This window comes from Aulonocara stuartgranti, assembly GCF_965226115.1.
Source record: "Aulonocara stuartgranti genome assembly, chromosome: 14".
Taxonomy (NCBI): domain Eukaryota; kingdom Metazoa; phylum Chordata; class Actinopteri; order Cichliformes; family Cichlidae; genus Aulonocara; species Aulonocara stuartgranti.
This window is the reverse complement of record NC_138950.1, coordinates 23433982-23460933: the sequence shown is the minus strand read 5'-3', so window position 1 is coordinate 23460933 and position 26952 is coordinate 23433982. Positions and strand designations below refer to the sequence as shown.

The 26952-nt window shown below is 40.9% G+C and overlaps 1 protein-coding gene across 4 annotated transcripts in view; it reads right to left on the bottom strand.

Moving 5' to 3' along the window:
• b3gat1a (beta-1,3-glucuronyltransferase 1 (glucuronosyltransferase P) a) overlaps positions 1-26952 on the bottom strand; it is an 86797-nt gene that overhangs the window by 51532 nt on the left and 8313 nt on the right. For all 4 annotated transcript variants that reach the window (XM_082502205.1, XM_082502207.1, XM_082502208.1 and 1 more), the window contains exon 2: positions 2862-3076. The gene's annotated coding sequence lies outside the window, so the exon portion shown is untranslated. The remainder of the gene's footprint in view (positions 1-2861; positions 3077-26952) is intronic.

Below are 26952 nucleotides of genomic sequence, written 5' to 3'. Positions count from 1 at the left end.
TTTTCTTTTCAGCCAAAACATTTACATTTAAGACAGAAGAATATCATTTGGCTTTATACTCAAGAGCAGGCACATTTGGCATTTATCTGCATCCATGATCTCCATGTACTCGCACAGATATCCGCTAATTAATGGTTGTGGACAGTGTGCAGAGGAGATCCTGTGTGGATTCTGTGGCTAAATGCTGAAATCAGTGTGGTTACACAACCCTGTTGCTGAATAAATGCAATGATTTTATAATATAATGCAGTCTTTTTATGTGTTAAATCGTGTTGGAGAAATCCTGAGAGGTTTTCACTCATGTGGTATTACCACTTAGTAGACCCAGTTGTGATATGCAGGGCGATTCACTGCAAATTGGTGCAGATGAAAACAGAGGGGACTACACACATTTACGGAGCGTATTAGGCCACGTTTATGATTTTTTTCACTAGCCTAATCTCTTCCAGATAAGGTGAGCACAACTTTTTCCCCTTTAGTCACAAAAAAGGAGCAGCAAGATCTTGTCCTCTCTTTCTAATTCAGAAAAAAGTTCCCAGACAGGCCTTGGAGCATCCACAAATGCAAACAGGAGATGCCTAATCATGGTGAGCTGCAGGGTCAAGTCAAGGTATCGTGCAGCTTATGACTCAAATAAGTTTCACAAATTTATTTATAAAGGTTTCTGAGGGGAACGTCATGAGAATCCAGTCAATAATTGTTGAGGAATTTCCGATTATGAAAAGTGAAGAGTTCACAAAAGTCAGCAGTGATCTAAACTAAGAATGTCTTTGCAGAAGTTTGTGGCAGACCATCCAGCACTAATCTGTTGTTGTCACCTTCCCGAAGGAGGTTATGTTTTGTGTGACTGTAATCACCATAGCTTTGAATGAATACTGATAAAACTTTGTAGGGGTGTAGAGTAGGGTCATGTTAGCAATCCATTAAAATTTGGCTTACATCATCCAAGGTACACCTTAAAGTACATTAAAAAAAGGATAAAGGAAGCCAAATGACCGTACAGAAAAAACAAATACTACAGTACATCAGTGAAAGTAAATAACACCTAGAGCGTGAACAGCCTTGATGGTTTGTGCTCTCGATGTGCTTCTTGCAAAAAATTAACAAAACATATGTCAAACTTGTGTCTTTGCCAAATCAAAAGTAATGGTAGGCCTGTTAACCTTGACTGTCCAAACAAAAACCTAGTAGCACACTAAGAAAATAGCTGCTTGTAGTAAAAGGACATCTAAGAGCTGTATTTATAGTCTACCTTTTCACAAAAGCATGAATTTCTATTAAACCACTTTTTTCAACGAATTTTTGTTTCTACTGGATTTCTCTTTATAAATTAAACCCTTTATCTAAATATCAGGCAAGTTTAATTAGTTGGTGTTTTGATCTTAGTTAATGGTCCATAAGTTATCTAAGACCTATACTGTATACTGCAAAGCGGTAGCAGTGGGTTGCATATATGCAGTAGTACGGCGATGTAGTAACTTGCGATATTTTATTTCAAGCTAACATGAAAATAATCACAAAAAGTGTTTAAAGAGACATTTTGAACACATTTACATGTAAATATTAGCCACCTAGCCATAGCCATAGAGCAGGGGTGTTGAACTCCAGGCCTCAAGGCCCGGTGTCCTGCAGGTTTTAGATCTCACCCTGGGCCAACACACCTGAATCAAATGATTAGTTCATTAGCAGGCCTCTGGAGAACTTCAAGACATGTTGAGGAGGTCATTTAGCCATTTAAATCAGCTGGTTGGATCAAGGACACATCTAAAACCTGCAGGACACCGGCCCTCGAGGCCTGGAGTTCGACACCTGTGCCATAGAGGGACTGGAATGTACTTCATGCCTTCCTTGTTCACTACCGACTTCTTGGCTTCAAACATATTGTCTCCCCCTGCTGGTACTACAACTTTGTGTCCATTTCACGCTTTAGAGAGGCAACGTGTGAAATGGACTTGGTTGACCTGCGTTTGCATTACATGCACATCCGTGATATCCTAGTGCTAACATGTTTTATTTTGCTCATGTTTTATAACAGTAAAAAGCTTAGAGCCATCATATCTATATTTATATCTATATTTTCTTTGAGAGCTGTAAGGAGGAGAAATCTGAGTCTGCGAGTGATTTAACATTGAAATCTTTTCCAGTTGTTGTTCTCCCCTCACTGTCTAATCATTTCCAGCTTTTACACCTTCAGATTATTGCCTCGGCTTTGTCATCAGCAGCCCTGGGTCTTTGAGCTCTTGCACCTTGCCTTCCCCATCTTACTCCCCTACCCAGCCTTCTCCCGCTGCTGTTCTCTACATATATATCAACCTCTAATAATATCAGAGGCCAGGGGGATCATAGACAGAGGAGGTAAGTGGATCTGCCAGATCATTTTGCCCCTGTCGTCTACCTAATTCCTCTGCTGGATTTTCTGGGAAATGTAACTTCTATTGGACAGGAAACAAGACATAAAGAAGAAAGACAGCCGTGATAGAGTGAGGCTGAGAGTAAGAAAGATTTAACCACATCCTTTGAGTGTTAAATTTAGCTCTCCTGTAGAAAAATAGATAAATAAAGCTGCTGTGTAAGTAACAGGAAAAAAGAGAACAAAGCAAGATTGCCAGGTTCAGCCCAGCTGTTTCTAAGAGATACACACAGATAAAATCTATTGTGATATTGGAAAAACACTTCTAGCTACATTTGCATTGCACCTAACAAGAAAGTCAATATCTTACATATCTCATATTGTTCATTATGTTTATGAACTCAATTTCTTTTTGTTTTGCTATGAAAAAGATATGAAATAGGTAGCATCACATGATCAGTTGTGCGAAAATGTGTTCACCCGAGCACCACGAGAACAATGCGATACTCACAAGCAGTGCTGTCCCCTTCCACTGCAGGTACAGGCGCCTCCTAGAGCGTATTCCCTTCTTCCTTGCTCTTTGTCTCAGGCCTGCCGTTAATTGGCGTCCTTCGGGGAGCAGAGATATGTTTGTGTGTGGGTGTAGCTGGTCAAGCTGAGTGGAAGCCGTGACACGGGGGTGACATCCGAACTCCTGCAACAGTTTCACTTCCTCTGGGCTGGCCCCTGGGGAAACAAGAGCACGAGAGATGTGAGTAAGAATGGTCCTCCTCTTGCTAATACAATGAGGGGCATTGAGGGAAGGAACGAGCAGGATGGTTGCTGGGCGGAGGAGCTGCCACACTACGAGAGCCACGCGGTCATTCTCGGTGGCCGTGTGACAGATTTTCTGTTTGCATCTGGACAGCTGTCAGGAAAGATAATCATTGTGTGTGTGTGTCTGTTCCCAGCTTAAGCTGCATGCTGCTTGACAGACAAGAAATAGTTTTTTGACTCATGGGGTGTGTCTCATGGAGTGCAATCTGCTAGTCTGTGTTTTGGTCAAGCTGTAAGTCAGGCACCTGCATGGCCTCCAAGAAAAATTATTATTTTATTTGTTTTGCTCCCTGGGGAAAAAAATGAATCACAAAAAAGCACTTTAACAACTTGTTCAACCCATCAGCTATTAATAGCTGCCTTCCTCTTATGCGTGGCCTCTGGGGAGCATCATTTCAAAATGTCCATTTGGAAGAAATGAAAGAAACACACCAGCTGCACTTCTCACTCACTCTACCACAATTCCTCTACATGCCTCCTCCCCTCCTCCTCCTCTACCGCTCTCCATTATTGATGAGACTTCCTCTGGCGTCCTCATCTGCCACTGTGTTGGTTGTACTCGCCTGTGGGCAGCCGCTGCGGATGTACAAGGGGAACAGCTGATGCCACACGAGGCAAAATAAGACAAGGGTCGGACACGTTAACAGCCTGTTGACAGGGTGCAATCCAGAGGGCATGCTATGCTGCAGGCTTGTTACTGGCTTAATTTAAATTCAACAGGGGCTGTTTATAAGGGGAGCAAGCAATTATCTCAAAAACACGGGAAATGCCCCTTCTGTTGGACTCATCCCGAGCACAAGAATGTGAAGCACGCTCGGCAGCATAAAATGGGAACAACTAAAAATGAAGCCATTGGAAATGAATATGAAGCTACTGTAATTGAGGTGGAAGAATCAGCTAGTACAAAGACAGGCTGAAAGACGTCAGAGATGAATATCCCCCACATTGAGGACGACCTGCACATTACACTACTTCAGTATTTCTGTATAATACCTCCTTGTCACGTTTTCTTAGATTTATAGTGTTTATATTATTTATTAATGCAAATTCATTCTGTTTTTTTTATATCACTGTTGTACGTGTATATTTTTTTATCTCACAGTATGAGGACCTTTTACTCTGACTTTGTTGTTTATTTATTGTAGAATATACTATTTTTATTTTTTCCACATTCTAACTATCCATCTATCGGCAAAGCAAAAAGAACCCTATGGTAAATTCATATGTATTCTCCTGGTACCTACAACATCACTCACAAACACGCGCCCTCTGTCTCCATCACACAATGTTGTATTGTGCTTTGACATGACAGAGATGAAAGACTGCAAACCTGCACCTCTTGCACAACAGGGAACAATATATTATTGTGCTACCAATGCTACTTTATTTTCATTGAGTTGGTTGTGAAGTGTCACGGTTATTCCCAGAGCCACAGCAATATCGGACTTCTAAAAAAATGTTTTAGAGATATATGATTAAAATAGCATGGGAAATTAAAAAACACACACACCAAAAAAATAATAATGTGATGTGAACAGACAGCTGTCAGGGCCAGTGAAACTGGAAAACTAAAGGAAAAATATTTTTAAGTATTCAAAGGGACCTTGTTACCCAGTAGGCACAAACAGCAATAATGTTCAGGTTATGCAGTTGGGTGACCAAAGGAAGAATCTCAAGCTGTGCTGTAGGTCATCAGGGGTTCAAGATAAAACCCAGCACTAAACCAAAATAGGTAGCTATGGTTACAACAGTACACCGCTGATAGGAGCTGTGGTACATCACAAATAATGGCATTGATGCTGACGTTAGAGTGCTTTAGATGTTTGCCGGAGATTGTTGCATTTTATTATTTACCCACCAACATCTCTACATTTCCACATGCGGAATTGTTGAGCTACATCTGTGATTGGCTGGCATTGGCAGCATAATGTCTTTGTGCTCATCACAGCTAGAAGCAGTCCTGCATCGACTCTTCGAACAGTTAAAAAATAAAAAGGGAAACAGTGATAAAGGGCTACTGCCATTCTTAAGTAAAGCATCTAACTACAACTAAGTCTTAAAACAACAGAGTGATGCATTTGATGTGGTATTAAAATGTCCAAAGTACTTGAAAACTCATTCAAGCACCAACTCCATACTCCAGCAGCTGGCTCTAACACCATTCAACCACTGTTCTATCATGTTCTGCTCCATGACCAGACAGCAAACACTTAAAAACACACCCTCTCTCTCCGTCTCACACACACACACACACATTGAGGGAGACACACTTTTCAGACAATCTCACCACTGCGCAGAGGGCCGCGGTGGCTCTAATACGAAATGACCACTGTGACCACGTCAATCTGTGCATCTGACAGTGACGGATGAAGAGCCAAAAACCTGAAAATGTAAGATTGGATTCTGGGAGCAAGGAGAGGAATCAGAGACAGGCTAGCGTTGGTATTGATTGACTTCAAACATACTAATGTAGCCCATCAGAACACAGGTGGGGGTGCACTTGCTTTCACACATGCTATTTTTTGCACGCACGATCATTAAGGAGCGATAATTCATAACCCAGAAGTTGTCTTACACGAACAAAGCCTGACTTGCAGACAAAGAAGCAATTAACGTAAAAACAAAAGTGCACCTGCAGATATTCCTCCCTTGATTGTGTTTGAGATTCGTGTTTCTGTATGTACACTCACTGCTGCACCATTTTCTAAGCCCGGAGTCCGAAAGAGAAGCTTTAACAGCCCTGCAGGTTCTATTCTTCCCAGTTCAGTCTAAACCTGAAAGACCCACCGGGAGCCATGTGAGTACCATATCATGTAGCACACACACATACATGCACACTTAAAGTATATAGACCCCCAACAATATATTGTATCCACATAGATTTACTTGCCCAAGGCTAAAAAGGCAATCAGTACGCTATGGGAAAACAGAAGTGGATGCTTATTTTCAGCAAGATTCACTATGGAAACTGTTTTCTATCTCTGCGTCAACAGAGGGTGGGGCCTTTGCTGGACTCCACTGCAGAAACTCTACCAACTAATCCAACAATCACCCTTGTTCATCACTAGTACACATTTTTTGATAGAAATACTGGATTCTAAAGACATCAATAATGATGAAAAAACAAAAAAGCTAAATAAAAACAACATTAGGTCCTCTAATGAATTTTTGATGGCATGTCAGGTCATACCTGAGATAATGACTGAGCTGTTGGCTCTTAAAAAAAAAATTCTTGACGACGTCTGTCATTTAAGAGGAAGCTGCCAGGTTTATCATGAAAGAGAATTGATCGTGCCTCTATGATTAATTCAGACGTGTCAGTTAGTGAGTAAATGCTTCTTTATTCTCGTGTACGTAGTCAATATTAATAATGCACACGCGGGTCTAAGTTTAACATCCGTCTTGGCAAAGTCTAACATGGACGGTTTCACCAGCTGTGCACGCCTGTCACCACGTCCCTTCTTCCTCTCCCTTCCTCTTCTTTCCACTTCAAGCTCGCTATTCTATCCTTTCCCTCCTCTTTCTGTCCCTGTCTCTGAAAGGCGCCGTATGGCTCTGACACCCAGTCTGATAGAAAGATGTGGCCCATCAGCAGTAATTGGAGGAGCTGCGGTGGTTGGGTTTCTCTAGGAGGTGGCGGCGGCGTGATCGATCCTATGGATGGCAGAGGTGGGAAGGCATGTTGACAGAGCTGCGTCCCCCACAGCTCCTGACAGCTCAATGAAGGCCGAGCCGCAGAGCACAGGATGTCCTTTTACAAGAACAATCGTCAAGTGTGCAGGTCGCCCCCGAGCCCTCAGAACTCGCAATCATCCAGTTAAATCATAATTACCCATTTAGCCGATTATCAACCGGGTAGATGCACGCTGAATTTAATGTAAGCCTTTCATTATACACACATTAAAGAAAAAAAGAAAAGGGAAATGCCACAGGCCCAATAGCAAAGATGTGATGTAATTATCTTGGAGGTGATTTATTTGCCGATTTTACAGCAATAATCTCCCGACACCCTCCGTGCATTCTGCGAGGTATACAGTTTAATTGCACGCTGTGTGCACTGACACAATGAAATAGCACGAGTTGTGAATGATGGATGTAGCAGAGGCTTCACTCAAGTGAGATAATTTGCATGCTTGTGACAGTACACAGGCTGGTATCAACATAACCCTGTGTGTGTGTGTGTTTTTATTTTTTCTTCTCATCACAGCTTTGGAGAGCAGTCTTTGTTTGTTCTCCTGTTTATGGTTTTCTCAAGACCAAAACTGTACTGTGCTGAGCTCAGCCTGACCATCAGTTGCCATGGCAACACAAGGCAGCTGGGACTGATGGCGCGTTAGAAAAGCTTGGCACAGGTTAAATCAAAAGAACTATTTATTTGCCTCGCGCTGTTGTCTTACCCTTATCGCGGTCAGACTTTGTGCTTCGTGCTGTGTTAAGAGAAGACTGGTGACTCTGTGTGGAACCTGCTGGCCAGTACACCTACTGGAACACCAAAAGAACAGTGACTGAGCTTTAAAGGAATCTCTTGTTCAAAAGCTAATATGCACATCCACAAGAAGGAATTCTCTCAATCTTCCTCCTTTATAAAAACTATTTAATATATTCCTCTTTTATCAAAATTATTATTACTATATTCAAATTTATCCTTCAAAATACATGCATTTGAAAGGCTTGATTCCAATAGACTATGCAACAGATGCTCCGCAGCTAAAACATAAAAAGTATTTTAAAAAAGTAAAAATACAGAGTATAATGAAACACAGCCATGCAATTCCTTGACTAACCACTTGAGGCTAATTTCACAACCACAACATGATTAGAGGTCGTTACAGATGGTGCTTTGGTCTCTACCCAATTAAAATTGCTATATCTGGTGTTTTTGTTTTGTTTTGTTTTGTTTGTTTCTTTTTCATAGCTTGTCTTTGTTAAGGCTTGAAGAGCATAAACATGAGGAGACGAGCAGAGCTGTCAATGGAATTTCAATCCACAAGTGTTCTCAGCTTCAAGGTGAGCACTTTAAGTGCCTATTAATAGGAGTGAAGAAAGCAACTGATCACTCCATATGTGAACAGGGGCTTCAAATGTAGGGTCTTGTTATGGCTGCTTTGAGACTGGCAGCTTGGTGCGGACACAGGTAATTCCTGTGACTTGTATTTGCTAAATCAAGTAGCTGATTTGCACCTCTCAATCATGTTTGCCATGTTTGAGCCTTTTTTATGAATTATCTGACATATTAGCATTGCTTCCTGTTTGGCTAACTGCACTGGCACATCCAAGACATCTGTGCTCTGGTTTTGATGTTCAAAATTCAAGTATTTTATATGTCTAGGGATCAGGTTCCAGTGTCAGCTCAGAACACAGATAGAGCAACTGTACCGTATAACAAAGCTTTCCAACTTTAGTGAAAACTCTGTCCTTTTGTCCACATCTGGCCAGTTTGTGGTGGGAAAACTGCTGACATTTAGGCTTCATATCAATTTTTGTCCATCTTTTATATACAGTCTATCTAGTTTTGTAAATAGTAATAAAGTATACACCCAAGAAATGACATATAATTCCTGTAGCAGCTGTTTCTTGGAAAGTATCAGGCCTCACTGCAGCCGTCTGACCACTAGTGTTATAACTGCATCCATTCATAACTCCTCCATTTCCTGGCTTAGAGCCAGAGGTGTTAAATCTGCCCAGATATATGGCTGCAACAAAAGCAGGCAACACTGAACTTTCAGTGCTGAAGTCAATGACAACTTTGTCAGGGCCTTTGCCAGGATATGAGATAAATTCGGTAGTGAGGTCCCAAAACACTTAACCTGCCTTTAGAAAATGTAAAATCGTTTCTTAAATCAGACTCTTCATATTCTGGAATCAGCTCATACATTTATTAAACAGGAAGAAAACAAAATCACCAAAGTTTTTTTTTAATTTCTTGCCTAAATGTTCTCTTGACACTATGTTCCCACTGACCCCAAACCCACCACCACCCACAGAGGACTTCAGAGTCAGAGGGCAGTAGAAGGTTAAGGATTTATAGGCAATCCCCTGGTAATATTACACCTTGCTTCCCCTCTGCCACACACACACACACGCACGCACACACACACACACAAACACACACAACACTATCACATACACCATTTCTGGAATACACTGATCCCTGTGAAGAGTGTCCAGCCAGAGGCAGAGCCGTGAAGCTGTGCAGGAATAACCAGCAGGCTTAAGGTGCTGCCAGGTGTAACAGCCACAATCTCACTTGGCCTCTGTGGTATAAATAGATAAAAGCCTCTGTTCAAAAGCAGCACTGACCTTAATATAATGTTTCAAATACTGATGAGAGCTATTTCAGTGACAGTAAATAAATAAATATGTTTTGTTTGACCCCAGTCTCAAATCTGCTGTGTACTTCATCCCTTTAGACTTTTACCCTTGGAGGGAATTATATGCCATGTGCTCACATGTGCAGTATCGTTACAGTAAATAGCACATTCACTCCCAAAAGTGAAGCCGGCTCTATCTTTCTCTAGATGGCTTTCATCTGCACATTTGTCACTCAACCTTCTGGGTCATTTCCAACTTCTGTGAGGGTTCAAGAAACAGTCAAGGAGTGATTCAGTTTCCCTCTTGTGTAACTGTATTGCGTGTCCCCGCAGCCTTGCCTATCATTTGCTTGCGTGCATTGCACTGACAAAAAGGTGAGATTGTAAATGGTCATTGGAAAACTTTGAAGGCGATGACATGCTCCATGGCTTTAAGTTTAGTCACTCTCCCGTGCTGAATGTTTATGAGCTCTCTTATCATAGCTGTAGCAGTCACTTCAGAAAGCCAAAAAGCCTGACGTCTGAAATATTCATCACTCTCTTTCCTTTAGTTTGTTCCTTCACAGTATCATACTCCATGTGACTACTGTGAAGGAAAAAACACCTCTGCTCTCTTCAGCGCTTCAGAGAGCATTGTTACAGTTTTTAAGTTAATGATACGCTGCAAAAGGAGACAGTCTTGATTGTAGCATGTATGCTCGCACTTCAGAGTAAGTTACTGTGCTTGTATATTTAATATTCAGATAACTTGCCCCATATCCACAAAAGCTCTGGAACATGCTAACAGCTTTGGTGGTATCTCAGTGGTTTGAGCCAAATGTTAAGATGTTGCATCACAGTGATGCTTGTCATAAAAACCAATCAAATACCCTATGCACACTTATCTTACAAACTGAAAATGAAACCAAATATCCTTAGTAAATCTTTTGATACATAACAGGTATGTTATGTACATGTCATACATATTTTATGTTGAGTTAATATGTGGGCAGCAACTTGCGGGGGCTAAAAAAGTGCAAATAAACCTGCAATTTTAAAGCTGCTTTAGTTTGGCTCTGAAAGTGGGTCAATTCCAATAAAGTTACATGTTAATATGCTAGACTGTTGAGCAGAAATGAACAGGTTTACTATATGACAAATATACAGGGATGATCTTTAGCTTAATAATCAGGGCTTAGAGTTATACATGATGGACATGTGCACTTATGGGACAATTATTTTGCTGAACAGTGATGTTGCCACCATTTATACCAGTACTCACTGCAGTATTGTCTTGAATAACAGGTGTCAGTACTCAGGCAAAACATCCATAAGAGAAGCAGAAGAAATCAAAATGGGAAGTAAAGAAATTGCAGTTGTTTTTTCAAGAAAGTTTCATCTTTTCAAACTGTTGCATCATCTCCCTCTATATAATATCATGGCAGTGAAACCCAGCAAGCTCATACACTGTTGCTTTCAGCTGTGTCACTTGACTGATTGAGAGGTGCACGACAGAAACCGCATAGTGAACGCGTGGCTTGCGGCGGTGGATGTGACGTCACTTTCTGTGTTCAACGCAATTTGCGAGGGCGATGACGGCGGGTGGAATGGGCCTAAAACATGGACAGCTGGCTGGCAGCACAGGAAGCTGTAGCTACTAGCAGTTTGCTAGGCTTAACCTCAGCTAATATGAGCCACTGAACTGGACTTCTCACCTGTGCATGTGGTGTTGGTGACTTGTAGCGCTTTTATTTGGCTCGAGAAAAATAAGAGATGACAAAAACAAGCCAAAATCCCCTGTAGAAAATGGAAGCCCATAAATGAATGACTGATTGGTTCAGCTTTAATCTGTATATCTGTGATCTGACTTTTGAGAAAACATTTGCATGCTAACCAACTTGATCCAAAGAATGAATCATCATAAAATTACACAATGCAATCTGTTTTTCCCTGACACGAGAAGGAGCTACAGAAAAAACTGGCTCAGAAAAGTGCTTATTCCCTCAGACAAGAGTTTTCATCATTTAATTGTTGGCTTACCACACAGTAGAGGTAAAATAGCAAGAGCTGACGTAATCTGCTGGAGGTGACATCTGTTATTCTAACTGGTGAGAATGACAGTGAAGATGCTACTGAATGCCTTCATGCAGTTTTGTTTGTTTCCATCGTTGCTGGATTTCAGAATCAGAGTGTAACAAAAGCACACTCACATTTTAATTTGCATGTCAAAATTTCTTCCCAATAATGGTCCCAGATGAAAAGGCAGGGCAGAGTGATTCTGCTTCGGCCTGTGAATTCTTCTGCAGCAGCGCTGACCTCTGATGATGTATCAGGTTACCTACATATTTCACTCCACAACTGCACTCACAGTCTGAAGTCAAATGTGGCCACTGGTGCAGTCAGGCAAACACCAGGAAAATCCCTCTTACATGCTCTAACTATTGAATCCTGCCCAAGCTGCAATTATATTCTCCCTCAGGAACTCTCGTTGACACCTTAAAAAGGTAATATACCTTCTGCAGTAGAACACAATCACATGGCTCATACTCTTTTGTCTGCATAATTGCAAGGGCTTGGGGAAATTGAAGAGCTTCGGTACACATTGAACTGGAAGCTTAAGTAAGAGGGCATGCATTAAGGAGAACACGAACACTCTGGCTGGATCGGTACTGCTACATAATATTAACCAGAGAGACTGCCCCCCATAATAAAAACGTGGTTAAAAGTTCCTTCACTGCATCATCTGACAAACAGTGGGAGCTGAGCAGCATCACAAACTCATTAATGGGCAGGTTCAAGCATTTTAGAACAATTTATAACCATCCATCTTATTAATTCGGGTCAAGCTTTGAGTCAGAAGGGGGAGGAGGCACTTCTGGCTAGAGAAGATTTTCACTGCACGAATCTCTACTGACAGGTCAGATCAGAACACAGGAATGACGAGGCATCCACCCCGTCTGCCGTCAGCAGGACTGACAGAGCGCTGTCTGCTACACTCCTCTCTCTCAGGCAGCACTTCACATTTGATCAGGGAATTTTGACCTCTGCATTCCTATAACACAATGCTTCCCGTTCAGTCACAACAACGCGAAGACTTCGCTGGTGACTGCAGAGGGTGTCGTGAGTTGACACTGCTCTGAGCTACAGTGACATTTCATCTCGATTTGATACGGCGATGTGGCCACTTGGCGAAGGATGCATTTTCAATCCATTGACCGGGGAGCAGAGCAAACATCATGCTCTGCAGAAAGGATGTGGCTGAATCTATAGTGATAGATTGGGAGTCACGGTAGTTCATTTATCCGAGAGCTGATTCGACAGGACTGCGAGAGGCTCCTGTGCCTGTTTCACCCCCAAAACTTTTTAAAATGCAGAGTCCAGCACATTTTATGCTCCCCTCAGGCTCTGTTTATGGAAAGTCTTTCAAAGACATCTGTGGCAAACATCAGTCAGTCGCATTGTGTTATTTCAAAACAAACCAACTCTCTATAATCTTTGAACAAGTAATAAAAAAACCCACAACCTATTGTAATTGCAGATTCCTGTGAATTAATTTGATTCACTCTCATCATGCGCTGGACTGTGTGCTATTAGAGACAAGCTCAGACAGATCAAACCTATCAAACAGCCCATCATTTGGTCCTGAAAACACCTTCCCTCTGCCAGGTTCCTGAGGACCCTACATGGGAGAATGGCTCTGTATTAGTTTCTCTGTTCTTTTCACTTAATTGCTGTCACGCTGTCAGCTTGGTTGACGCGAAGACACTGAGACCATCTCGCTTGCAATATGGGATTTCTCACCATTAAGAAGTTCTTCTTCTAATTGCAAGTGTCCTAACAAAGAGTTGGATATGCTGACACGGCAGATCACGCTGCAGACACTGGAGGAATTGTGGTGTAATTGCTGACTGACTTTTCTTAAGAGCTTGTTTGATGTAATTCAGAGGTAAAGAATCTGTTTACAAACTGTAGATGTTAGCAAAGATAAAAAACTCTCATCTGCATATTTCACTGTGCGGATTAATGGTGGGAGAGATGCCCGTTCTGATAATCTCACAGAATCCAATTACCTTTCTGCTAAGCGCCTTACCTTCAGTGTGTGAGAGGATTGCTGCATATTACACACAATATGTGCACATATAGTACATACAGATCTATAGGTTTGCTTTATTCATGCAAATATATGCAGTTATGTCTTCAGTGGTTGTGGGAATTATCTCTATTTGGAAACCAACCTGTCATACTGAGATGGCAGGTTCACCGCGGCTCCCTGTAGATGCTCAACCATGTGTAACGCTTGCTTAAGGCAAAAAAGAAGAAGAGGAAGAAAAAAAAGTGGCTTCATGAAATGATTGGTAGGATGAACTGCAGCAATGTGTGTAAGAGACTTAGAATTCCTTACTACCGAAAAGCTGGGCTCAGTGGGAGTGACTGACATTGAAGTTGGGGGCGTGGAGGTCTCAAGCTTAATCTATTATCTGACCTCAGAGGGGAAAACTGGTGTATTTTTTTTGACAATTTTGTGCCTGCTCCACATAATAGAAACCCATATGAGCAGGTAAGGAAAGCCCATCTCCTAATACGATGTATTTGTTTTTCCGAAGCATCCTTCTGCTTCACAATTTGCTTGCTGCAGCCGTAAGGGAGACATTGTTAGTTTTGATTTTTAAACCCGTGTCTGTAAAATGTCTTCAGACCGAGTGCGAGTGAAATGTAGAGACAAAACAAAAGCATCGAGGAGGTACTGCAAAGACGACAGCAGTCAAAATGAGAAGGTCTGCAGGAAGTTAAGGCGAATAAACCAAGATGACAATTTTCTTTGAGAGAAAGGAAACAGTGGGATCAGAAAGATTTCTTTAGCTATATTTTTCAGTTAAGTTCAATCAAAGTGAAAAGTGGTCGTAGAATAGTTTTGTTTCCAAAACAGCCCTTTAAAATATGAATGCTGTATGTTATAAAGCGTTAGGCTGATTCCAGGCTGAGTCATAATCACTGCTGCTTTAACATCAGTTAAAAGTTAAGAAGTTTTACCTAATAGGCAGATATATACGTTGCATAGTGCAATGCAGTTTCTTGAGAATCTCTTTTAAACAAGAGACAGCCAAGCAATAAATTCAATTATACTGAACAAATTTCGAAAATCCAATAAATTTCCATATCAAGCTGCTTTGAGCACTAAGCACAAAGTGCAATTAAACAGCTCTGTCTCTGTAAACAAAGCTAAACTTGCATGCGCAGCAATATATCCACTGTGATTATTTACCACCCTGAGCACTCAGAAAAAAAATCAATAACATATGCAAACATCAAACCAAACACAGTTTGCAACTCAGCCTTCATAAAACAAATGCAGAGGCCGAAAAAAAATCCTCTAAAGTACACCGAGACACTTCACAGAGCCACTGATGATAAGAATTATCCGGGGAAGTTTAAGGGTTTTATGGATTCCTTTGCATTTGGGGGCATGGGCGGTTTAAGCTGCAAAATGAAAGTCAGAGTCAAAGTCAGTTCATAATTAAGCTAATACAAAGTGTGTGCATGTGTGTGTAAGCCCATGATTGCCTTGGTCCTTGTGTGTGTGAAGGAGTGAGCGGGAGAGATAGCTCATGCACATCTCCGCTGTCTTGACATTTAAATGGACGCTGATCAGCACAGGCTTTGAGAAACCAGAGAAAGTAGCCAGTTTTAGCCCTCATATTTGAATTTAAACCCGCATCAATCAGAAGCTTTAATACTGACACTGAATAAAATGACCAAGTAATGTGAATGGGTCACCCATAGTGCCAGAGTAACTGGGAATTAGACTATAAGCCAGCCGCTCTGAAGCGTTTTAGCCTCTCTTTTTTTTGACTCTTAACTCATTGTGTGACTGAGTCTCAGCAATTCACCCGCTGTAAGCCTTCAGGTAACTGGGAAAAGAACTGCAAAATACTAGTATTAAAGTAACTGTTTCACAAGCCTGGCTTGTGTAGCTATGCTACTGCATGGCTGCAACATGATCCTATAGAACAGACTAACAAGTGACAAAGTCTCCCTACAAATGGGTATCATAAGTGCAGGTTGGTTAGCTAATTAGCTAACTAACAGTGTTGATAAATTATGTAAAATTTAAATTGACCTGTTATTAGGTTTTACTATTTCAACTCTGTCAGCTCTTGATTCTATGTCTTCATAGGCTCAGGTAATCAAGCTACTTTATTTATAAATGTGCTTGGTAAGACAGTGTAGACAGATGATGGACATACCTACTGTGACATCATCCATTGGTCTTGTTTAAAAAAGGGTCAGGGCAGAAATACATTTTTTATAGACTTCTATAAGATCTGAAGTCTTTTTTTTTGTTTTGTTTTTTTAGCTCCGCCTATTACCGTCTTCTGAACTTCAGGTAGAATTATGTTTAAGGTTTTTCCCCAACATCAATACAAGTTGTATTGATATTTAAAATGTAAAGCTAATTACTGATGCTAATGTTAATTTAAAGCTAACCATGTTGGAGATTTTTGCTATTTGCAAACTTGTTATTGTTGTGTTTGTTGTGCAAAGACTGGTTAGTCACACCGAATAATGACAGCAGCTGTCTAAACTTTACATTATAGAAGTCAGTCTTTATGGTCTCACCACCCATGTCGATGTGCTAGACAGCCCTCTGCAGAGTGGAGCACTTAGGGAGTGCTGTTGTTACAAAGAGTGTATCACCTCGACTGCTGCTGCTATCTAATTTCTGGACAGTCCCACATTTATGCAGCATTAAAGAAAGCTGTAAACTCTCCTTTTTGCCAGAGTGTCTTTATGTGCTCTGTGAAGCTGTAAGAATAGACCGTTTTAGGTTCAGCTCTCAAATCAATATAGTTTGCTGTTTTCTGTGGGCATAAATATATATGCTTTTGAGTGATAGTGTAAAAATTCAGATCTATCTGCGCCTAGGTGAATTAGGTTGTTTAGAAAGGCAGTCATTCTTCAAAGGCTTTTTCAGAGCTTTGAAAGAAACGTGGAATCCCATATTTCTATGTGAGTTAATTTCTTTTCTCCTTTCCGACCAGCGCACTCTCCTCCCATTTCAGCCGACTTCTAACAATATGCAGCGAAGACTCCAGTTGATACCGGCCTTCAAATATAATCACTTCTCCCTGATGGCTGCCTCCCCGCGCCTCCAAATACAAAATGTGATTTACGTCTCCACGCGTCTTCACAGCCCGCTTCAGCCACATCTGTCTCATTCTCGCTGCACACTTTTAAATGCCAATTTGGGACCCTACTGAACTCGGCTTAAAGTGCAAAGAGCAATTTGTCATGCAGTTCATTGCTCAAGACAAAATGTAGAGAGGCTTTCTATAATCCCGTAGCGTAGGGAGCAGCCAGGGGAAGCACATATGGATTTAAAAAAAATATAAAAAATAGCCAAAGCTCTTGCCCCCCAGAAGATGTTTTGGTCTTCATCTGTCACTGGGGCCACCGGGCACGAAGTGGTTGTCTGGTTTTGATGAATGAGCGAGGGCATTTGTCCTTAAGCTGCTATTCACCAGCTTCTTTGGATGCGGAACATTAAAGACAGACAACTTTTGTCTGGAAGACTCATGTAGCAAAGGATTTGACTCCCAGTCTGATCAGACTGTGCAGTGCTACAATGCATTTTGTAATTTTTGCCTCTCCACCCAACCACAGTGGATTTTTGTCAAACAATCAGGATGTGGCTGAAGTGCACACTGTTAGCTTTAATTCACAGGATGTAACAGAAGTACTGTTTACAGCAGTTGTAGCAATTTTCATACACAGTACCCCGTTTTCATTCCTAAATGTAATACATTTGCTGATGTCACTGATGACTCATCTCTTGGACATCGTAGTGAGACAGTCTCCAGTTGTTGGATAGCGGAGTCCAGAAGAAGCCCGCAGCTTAGGAATAATGCAATGTGATTTGTAAATCACAAAACAGCAAAACAATCATGGTGGACAGTTTAGTTTGGGGTTTTTTGAAATTCTGTCAGGTGCTTATCAGAACATGCCACTTGAATGTGAAATTATTTGTTTCTTCGCTCAGCCTTGAGCAGCTCTAAACACATCAGATGTTGAGTGGAATGAATGACCTCAAGGAAATGTCGCTCAAAATACCAACGAAGGCAATACGAGCTCTGAGATAACGCAAATACAGAACCTGTAGATGTCCTTTAGTCTCGCATGCCGCAGGTAGCTTTGACTGAGCAGAATATATCCTGTGTGTTTGTGGCCCCAGCTGTTGCAGAATTCCTGACCCATCAGACGTCTGCACTCACAGGAACAGAGAAGAGCAAATGACGGTCCCGTCTCCTCTTCCTCTTTCAGAGCTGCTGAGCAAAATGTTACTTGTGTCTGACACCTTTGGGAAATTAATGCCTGTACTGTAAATGGGATTTGGATTAATGCATAATCTATAGACAGCAAGCATGACAATCTCTGCTAATAAATCTTTGCTAATAAAACAGCAAAGAGAAAAAAGTGATTAATTTTCATCAGCTTGTAAGTCCGAAACTTCTGAAGCACATTTGTTTTCAGCTGGTAACACACGAGAAGTCATTTTGGATTTCATGCATCTACAATTAGCTCTAAATCCCTACACAAATTGGCTTTTATTCCCAGATAGGTAGCGATACCATCATGCCTCTATATCTCAGATGAGACGGTGTAATGGACCCGTCTCTCCGATGCGACACTGAATTAACCTCTTGCATACCTTAAGTTCACCTAGAGATAAGATTGCTATTACTGGAGGTTCTCTCTGTATATTACCCCCATGTACTATCTCTTTCTCTCCCTGTTGCCTGTCTTTCTAACATATCCCTCTTCCTTTCCAGTTCAATTAACAGTAATAGAGCTTGGGCGTATTGCTTTTTGTCCGTTCATCCTCACAGCTTATTGCCTGCTTCATCTAACACCATACTATGGTGAGATTGAGTTAAGGCCCAGTGATATCAGAGGTGCTGTGTCAAGGTGATTCCATGTGAAAAAACACCCGCGTGAGCACTCTGGCCCCCAACTGGTAACGGTCTGCGAGAGGTGCTTCATATCTGACACGTCTCTTTAATCAACTTCAGTGCCTTTAGGCAAAACAGAGGTCCAAGCAGACAAATTGAGGCTACTGGTTACATTGGAAAGCTGGATGGAGATGCATTTTGGTACCTCGGAGAGAAAAAGAAATGGCTCAGGTGGTCTAAGGGCGCAGGTCTTCTTTCAGAGAATACAGACCTCATGCATGGCTTCTCTTAACCTTGAGATGTTTCCTGGGGCAAACAGGTTTGAGTTAACATTTCCTGTCAGTATTCAGTTGTGAGAAAACTCAGTGTTGGTATCTCTGTAGGCCTACGTGCTGTGTGTGCTAATCTGAGCCAGAGGAAAATTTTCAGTCTTTGTCTTTTTATTTTTTTTTCTTCACCCCCTCTTCCTTTTGACATCAGGGGATTTTGATTAACGAAATCTCTTGCCATGTTTGTACAATATGTTTGGATTCAACCACTGTTTGCAGTTTCAAAGGCTTATTAAATTTTATTGCCTTGATTGAGATGTAGGTGTACATTTCCCAGCTACTTCAGTTTTATTATTAGTTATATTTTGATCGCTCTTTGTAGGTATAAGTGATTCATGATGGTGCAATTATGTTTAAACGAGAGAGGGAATAATGTCAGGATGGAAATTATTTAAACCAAGTCAGTTGTGTGTTGAATTTCGACTTGAAAATCAAAACTCCGAAAAAATACACAACTCTGTGTGGACATGAACAACCCCTGATATTTTAAGAAGTGAACACACTCTATGCGTGTGGCATTTATTAGACACTTTGCAGCTGTTTACCAAGGCTACAATGGTACTGAAAAAATGTATTTTGTTTGGATCCTAACACTCCTAATTATTTCTACCCGCCAACAATGGAGGAAAGTGTGAGCGAGTTTTATCGATTGAGTGGTTAACACCCAATCGATAAAACTTCAGCAATCACAAGGTATTCCTAAGATTGGTTTGTTATTTTTGTTCCTTCCTTATGGAGCCAGGACAGTACTACATTGTTCTTAATCGAGTGAGGAGCTGGTTTTTGAAGCTACTTTGGGCACACTGCGTTTATCAGATAACTGAAGCTTAACGCGGCTTTGCAGGATACCCTTTCTTCTTTTTTTCACTGGGTTAAACCCTCTTACATTTAGCCCTTTTGGCCTCCCTAATCACTCATTACACAAGCTCAGGATGAAAGCCAGGCACAAACAAGTAACGAAACAAACTAACAAAAATCTGCTCGTGTGTGGTCCAAAAAACAAATTGTCATCCCCTTTGCTTGGTTCAGGAAATGACATTGGTGATCTGGACAATTTTAATCGATCTGGATGCTGAAGTAATCACCGCCTTAGACCACACTCAAAGCCTGTCTATTTCGATCCCCATGAAGCCATTGCCTGTTTATTTAATCTGTTAAGCTATCTGCTTTTGACATAATGCTTGCAGTTTTATTATTCAAGTGTTTTTTTTATTCTTTAGTAGCACTGATCACCTGTTTTAATAAGATTCTCTGCAGGAAAACTACAACTTTGCATCTGCATAGATTTTCTTTAAACTAACACAAAACAAAGCACACTGATGTTTAACTCAAAACGGAAATCAATGAACTAAAGTGGGATAAAGCATTCTTGCATGTTGTTCTTGTTTGACAGAGCTTAACAAATGGAGAAAAAATGTAATTACACTGAAGTGAGCGCTGATGAGATTTTGAAAGTGGAACTTCACCGCTGTAATTTTTGGTCCAAAAAGAAACAAGGATGAAATGTGTAAAATAGTGGATTTGTCTTTGTTAAACATAGGTTTGACTATAGCTCAGTGTCTGAATGTGTTTGATTCCTATCAGCACAGTGTATAGGACAATGTTTGCATTATTATTATTATTATTATTATTATTATTATTATTATAAATGGGTAAGAGTAAGAGATGACCAGGTTAAACCAGCATATTCAGCCACAATTCATACATATCAGAATGACTGTGAATGAATATGAATATCTGCTTCTAAGCTATAATTTTACAGCAACTATTAAGCAGAATATTCAAGGGATGATATTACAGCTTTTGGACATCTTAGAGAAAATGGATTGTGACAAAGGCGTCTGGATGGAGTTAATTTTATTGCTTGACTGATTATAGCGTGATTTTGGCTGTTATCATCAACTCTGTCTGACTCATGTCATAGCTGGGGCCCAACACAATTGTCAGCAGCCCGAGATTGTCTGCTAATATTAGTTATTTCTCAATCTATCATCTGCAAAGGCCCATGAATTAAAATAAAAAAGTGCAGAAGAAATGGGAGAAACACCCTTCAGACATGTTAGGAGTGTTGATGTTGCATAGTTTGTCCATCAGAGGGCACTCTGCAACATGTGTTTGGAGTGCGGCAAACAACAATCAGCTAATCCGAGCTGTGGAGTAGAGCAAATAAAATAAATGGCTAATGGTGTCAGAGAAATATCGGAATATTGGATTTTTGTCTCCAAAATCCTTTATCAGCCGGGCTCTAGTCAGAGCTGTGTAGTCTGCTTATGCAAGCTAACATCACAGGCTAACTAGGCTTGCCATGTAACCCTTTTAATGTCCATCAACACAGACACTGCTTTTCAGTGATAATTTCTGAGAATATGCAGACAATATAAAGAAAGTATTCAACCAAATGTTTAAATTAAAATCTGAATGTGAAAACATATCTAGATTAAAGCCAGTTAAATATAAGTGGGGATGGCTTATGTTTATAGTCACCCACGTCCCATTAACATCAAGGAGCCTATATGCTTTGATCGAAATCATAAGAGTTTATAAAGCCATGAAAACATGATCCTAGATGATCCGATGATTCCCAGTGAAATATATAAAAAAATAAAAATTGTATCTTCTTTATGACCAGATTCATCTTGGCTGGACAATATTTCCTGTGACAACCACAGAATCACCTTGGTAACATCATCCTTGAGAGCCACAGAAAAACCCACAACTTGTTCACGAAGCAAATATATCCGGAATACAACGCTGTGACCCTGAGAGACACACAAACACACCGTCATCAAAGGCTCACAAACAGAAAGACACACCAGGACGCCTGATGCAGACAAGGTGTCTTAGTAGTTACAAACAATGTGAGACATCCCAAGACTGTGATGGAACTTCTCTCAGCAGGATATGTATTCTAATGTAGCTCTTTCTGCCTTGATTCCTCACTGTCTCTTCTGCATACAGTAATGTTTGCCTACCTTGCTGCATTTTACCCGCCGTCTAAAAGTTCATCTCCACTCTGTGTTTGCTGTGCTGGCCTCTGACCGCTACTAATTATAAGAGCAGCAGCAGGCAGATCTGGCAGTGGCCTTTTAAACCCACCTACAGTACTATATGCTAAGCAGTTATAGGTTAAAGGAAAGGTCTACTCAAAAAGAATATTGCAGCCACACAAAGTGACTATTCCTCTGCTCTTTTGGCAGTAATTCTAAAAGAGGTCACACCAGAAAAAAATTCACTTCCTCTCCTGTGCACAACCATCAACCATCTCCTTTAGTGCTAAATATGAAGATTTTTAGCACAGCATGGTGCTGAAATATGAGCCACACAAGCAGGAATCCATATCCATTATCATGGCATGCATGCTTTTCATTTGCAGTGTGGCGTGGCTGAAACCATATTGATTTCCCAGTTTTGAATGTAGTGCAGAAACCTGTTTATTTTTGCTATACTCAAATTTAGCATCATCGAGGCCTCACTCGAACATTGCCAATCACCATGAGTCATGTGGTGATTAGCATCACTGTTGCTGCTGCACCGTACAACCACTGAACCGTGGAATCAGCCAGTTTAGCGTCTTTTGAAGGAGATGTGTACTACATCATTTTTCTAAAGTACAAAGAGCACGTGATTCCTTTAGCTGAAGCTTGGGCTTCTTACATAACTCGTAGATTTAAGCTGTGCCTTCTAGACTTAACATAAAAACACTTCTTTGAAATTGAATGAAGAGCTTGCTACAGGATTACAGTTTAAACAGTATTATACTTTACAGTTGCTATATATGAGTTCACTGTTTTAAATGTAGGACTGAGCAAAAAAAAAAAAAAAAAAACAAGAATCATTTGTGATGATGCTTAAGCTACTTAACATTTTCACATATTTAACTTTTAATGATTAAGCCTCGTTTAATGTAGGAGATCCTGCCTTTCTAAAGTGTACTGTACAGGCCACATAAACATATATGTTAAGCCTTTAACGATAATGCACCTCCAAACACAAACACACAGATGATCTTTTGCGGCAAAAGGAAATGTCAGTCTCATGGGGAAAGTCTGGACGCAAATGAAAAAGCCTCTCTCTTTGAACTGTTCATCTGTGTAGGAATTGTAACAACCCTGCCACTCTGCTGCCTTCCTGCCTAAAGGCTTATCATCAGACACTACAACAAATTAATTTTTATGCACTTGGACACTGATGAAATTTTGTGTTTTCCCTCTAAGCCTTTGGAGGCACGTAGACACTGGCACACCCGTCCCCTTTGTCCTCTGCAAAAAAAAGTTAATAATGCCATACTCTACTGTACTTTATCTTCCACTCCCTATTTTCGGTGACTGATGAATCTCCCCCTCGTGTCCTCTAGTGTGCAGACAAGACTTTGAGTGACACAATCGTAAAGCAGTCAAGTGAACACGCCCCCTGTGAATGCCCTTCTAGGAGTTTGGTCGTATTTCCCTGCAGTCGTGCTTATCGGAGAGCGTGAAAAGGCTTAAAATCCACCATGCTCGATCTGTGTTTCAAACGCTGTCCGTGCTGATAGAAATTAAGATGCAACATGGAAAAATACAACTCATGTTGGAATATTGGTGTGTAAGGTCAAGCCCCAGGGAGTGGGACAAACAAGTATTTAGCTTCTTTTGAACCTTACAAAGTATCTCACGCGTGACCACAATTATATGAAATAGTTTGTCTCTGGACTCAATGTTTCTAATTCACCGCCTTAAACACGCTCAGCATTTAGCTCCTGGAAAGGCACTCACAGCCGTTTTTATCCTCCCCTAGTTGTCTTGTTGAAACATAAAGCTTTAATTGGTCAACCTCAGTAGTTGGAATATCTATCACTGGCCAATGAGCCAAAACTGCAGCAGCTACAGAAAATAGTTCCCATGCTGATGGTTGTTCACACTTGTAAACTGCTGTTAGGCTTTGTCACCATCTAAAGTAGAAGATTCTCTGCCATCTGCTAATTCTAGGTGGCCTGTTACAATGCCATTTTCTTGTCTGTTTTTGAAAAAAGGTTTCCTTAACAGTGGTTGTTTAGCAGTAAGTATCTAGCTTGTCAGATCTCATCGTGAGTGTTTGAATTGACCACAATAACCCTTATTGCAGTGCTGGGTATAAAGCAGCTCCGTGCAGTGGAAGAGGACACAGCTCTCTTCTCAGCTGAAACCGGAGCTTGGTTTCTTTCACCGATCCTTTGAATATGAGCGTGTCAATAGAGTCATTGCACATGGCTGCATATGCCCCTCTGGCATGATTCCACCTCGGCTGAATCGATTCAGGCTCTGTTTATCTCATTAGCTTGTAGCGCGTAATCAATCACACAAGGGCATTCGTTTCGGGCCTCCAACCCACTGCATATTATAACTCGACTCCTTCCATCAGTGTGAACATTGTTCTGTTCAGTTGCGCCTACCAATAATGCTAAACTGAGCAGCTTGTAGCCACGCACAGCCTATTGGCATTCATTCAAATTACAGAATTTGTGTCTATGGAAGTAAAAAACAAAGGACATGCATACACACAGACTCACTTTAACTGATAAGGTGCTCGCTGCGGGTGCATTTGTGTTGCTGCAATGATGAGCTTTCATGTTGCCTAGTGTTGTTTTCATTCAATAACAAAGACACTGAGCTAAAATTAAATTTGCTATGCTTAATGAGAGCACATTATACCACAGTTTACTGCTAATTTAACATATATGAATAGTAGAAACAGACATTCCCATATAGATTTGTGTACATAAATCGTATCAGGAGAACAGATGCGAGATTACTGGACACCACATAGCTGAGGCGGGTTCCAGCTGGGCTCCGCCTGAGGCCGGGCATCAAGTTCCACGTTTGAAAATGTTCACACAGCCACTTTGATCAGCGCGCAGCATTTTGGACACACCGCACGTTCACACGGGTGCGTCATCAGGCAGCACAAACAATTATTACGCTGTCAGAGATACCTAGATGGCATTTAATGCAACTACCACTTTATCTACACAGTAACAATTTACAGAAAGCTTGTCTAGCATTCTTTTGCTCCATTCCCCCTGTACTTTTGCAAAGATGAGGTAGACATGAATAAGATATTTCTCAGAGTCTCTCACGGGAACAAAAAGGACTACAGTGCTGATTCATTCTCATTGAGATCCTCTCAAACTGCGCTGGAATCTAAAGAGGAAACAGTATAATAGGTCCCTCAGTGCACTGCTCTATTGATCTGTTAAGAACACAACTGGATAAGTCATTCAGAAATCACCTGCCTTACAGGGAGACGGCTAAACTTGACGTAGATGACAGTGTGTTCCACCCTGCAATGCATTACTCTCAGGTCAGGTCAGTGACAAAGATGCATTAGGATGTGTTTATTTTTCAATAGACCCTCATTTTCTACTGAAAATTGTAACAATCCATATATGACATTAATTCCAGCTACCCTTTCAGTCCACTTTTTTCACATTGTCTGTGATTATAATGTCTCAAAGCCCAGCTGCTTTTAGTGATCATCCAAAAGCAGCATGAAAATGCGTTATAAGTGGTTCCCATAGTTATATTACAGATTGTGCCTTTTAAATGCTGACCTTACAGTAAAATGAACATCAAGGCCATGCTATGAAGTGCCATGAATGCCCATGCTGAAATAAAGTGCAAATTGTGCACCATGACTGCACAAGTCATTGCTCAGTTTCTGCTCTAGTAATTTCTGGATATGTTTTAAGTGATAATGATAATATTCATGGCCATCATATCTGCAGTCAGATGGTACGGACAAGCTCCGTAGCTGTAGCCTAAGGGGCACCACGCAGCAGCCCTCAGGACTGCAAATAAAAACTACAACTTAGTTAGCATTAAGTACAGAGAAATTAGACTCGGCATCTGTCGACGTTCTCCATGTTCTGAAATATAGACCTTGAAAGCCTGCTGTCGTTGAAGTCCACGCGTTTCATAATGTGCCAGTCTTCTTTGGCAGAGAGACTTAACACTTATGAAATGATTATGGAAATGATTACAAGCATGAACAGTTTAAGCTCTTTATTTTGTATCTGTATTTCACAGTTTGTTCACGGTAATTAACTCTTATAGTTGAGAAGCTTAGCAAATTAACGCCGGTCAGACTTGCTGCTCCCTGCTCTTATTAAGCTCAAAAATTGAAGCCCAGAGCAGAGAAGGTGATAAATGAAAAGACGCTCCAACGGGTCAGCTCGTCCTTTTCAAATTTTGACTTTAACTTGATCGTAACAATTAGTCGCAAAAAGCACGTCACCTCAAAGCGGGCCTCTCATCCACAGATGCCAAAAGCAACAACAGAGACGATATTTCATACGCAAAGTAAACTTACTAAAGTGGTTCAAACCCACATTTTAATAGTATATCAGCGGCAGCGGGGACACTTTGCATTGATTGCCAGTGGGATGTAATTGGCACCCACTGCACATGAAATGCCACGCAGTCACGTCAACTAGAACAATAACAACAGGCTAGTTGAGGCCTGTCATGTCTCACTCCTCGTTATGCATAAGGCAGTGTTTTTTTGGAACATGAAATCCTTCTTCCTCTCACTCATGTCACCCCGACTTCTTAAAGTGGGCATATTTTCAAATAGTTCCTCTAAAGGTCCATCATAACAAACCTAATTTAACAGTGAAATCAAAAACGATGAATTTAATCACTTTTGGTCCATCTTGCTTGATATTGCTGGTCTTCATATGTAAATTTCTCACACACGGAAGAAACATTCATTAATATTTAATCTAGAGCAATTCCCGGTTGTAAAGGAGTGTTTATCCGTCTCACTAAGTCAAAACAGTCACAACTGCTGCATACATTAGCTCGAGTAACTCTGAATAGGAAAACCAGACAGGCCTCACTGTGCCAATCCTATTTCATACTGTGTGACGAGGATGATTGCGCCATGGCAGAAAATGAGTTCAGCACATCCAGCACTGGTGGATAAAATGAAAAAAAAAAAAGATAAAAAATACAAAAAACACAAGAATGTCATGGTTTTAAATAGTGTTTTCATGGGATAGATTAGTAAATCCGATTGGTCTCAGATCTAGAAAATCATTTAGAAAATCATTTAGAAAATTGACGCACTAGTAGCCTGGCATTTCTTCTTATTTCACACTAAGCTGGTTTTTGCAAAGGTCCACAACTGCAGCTTACACTGTGAACTGTGACAGAGAGACAGAATCTCATGCACGCCCTCAAAGGGTCAGTCAGTTTATTATGAAC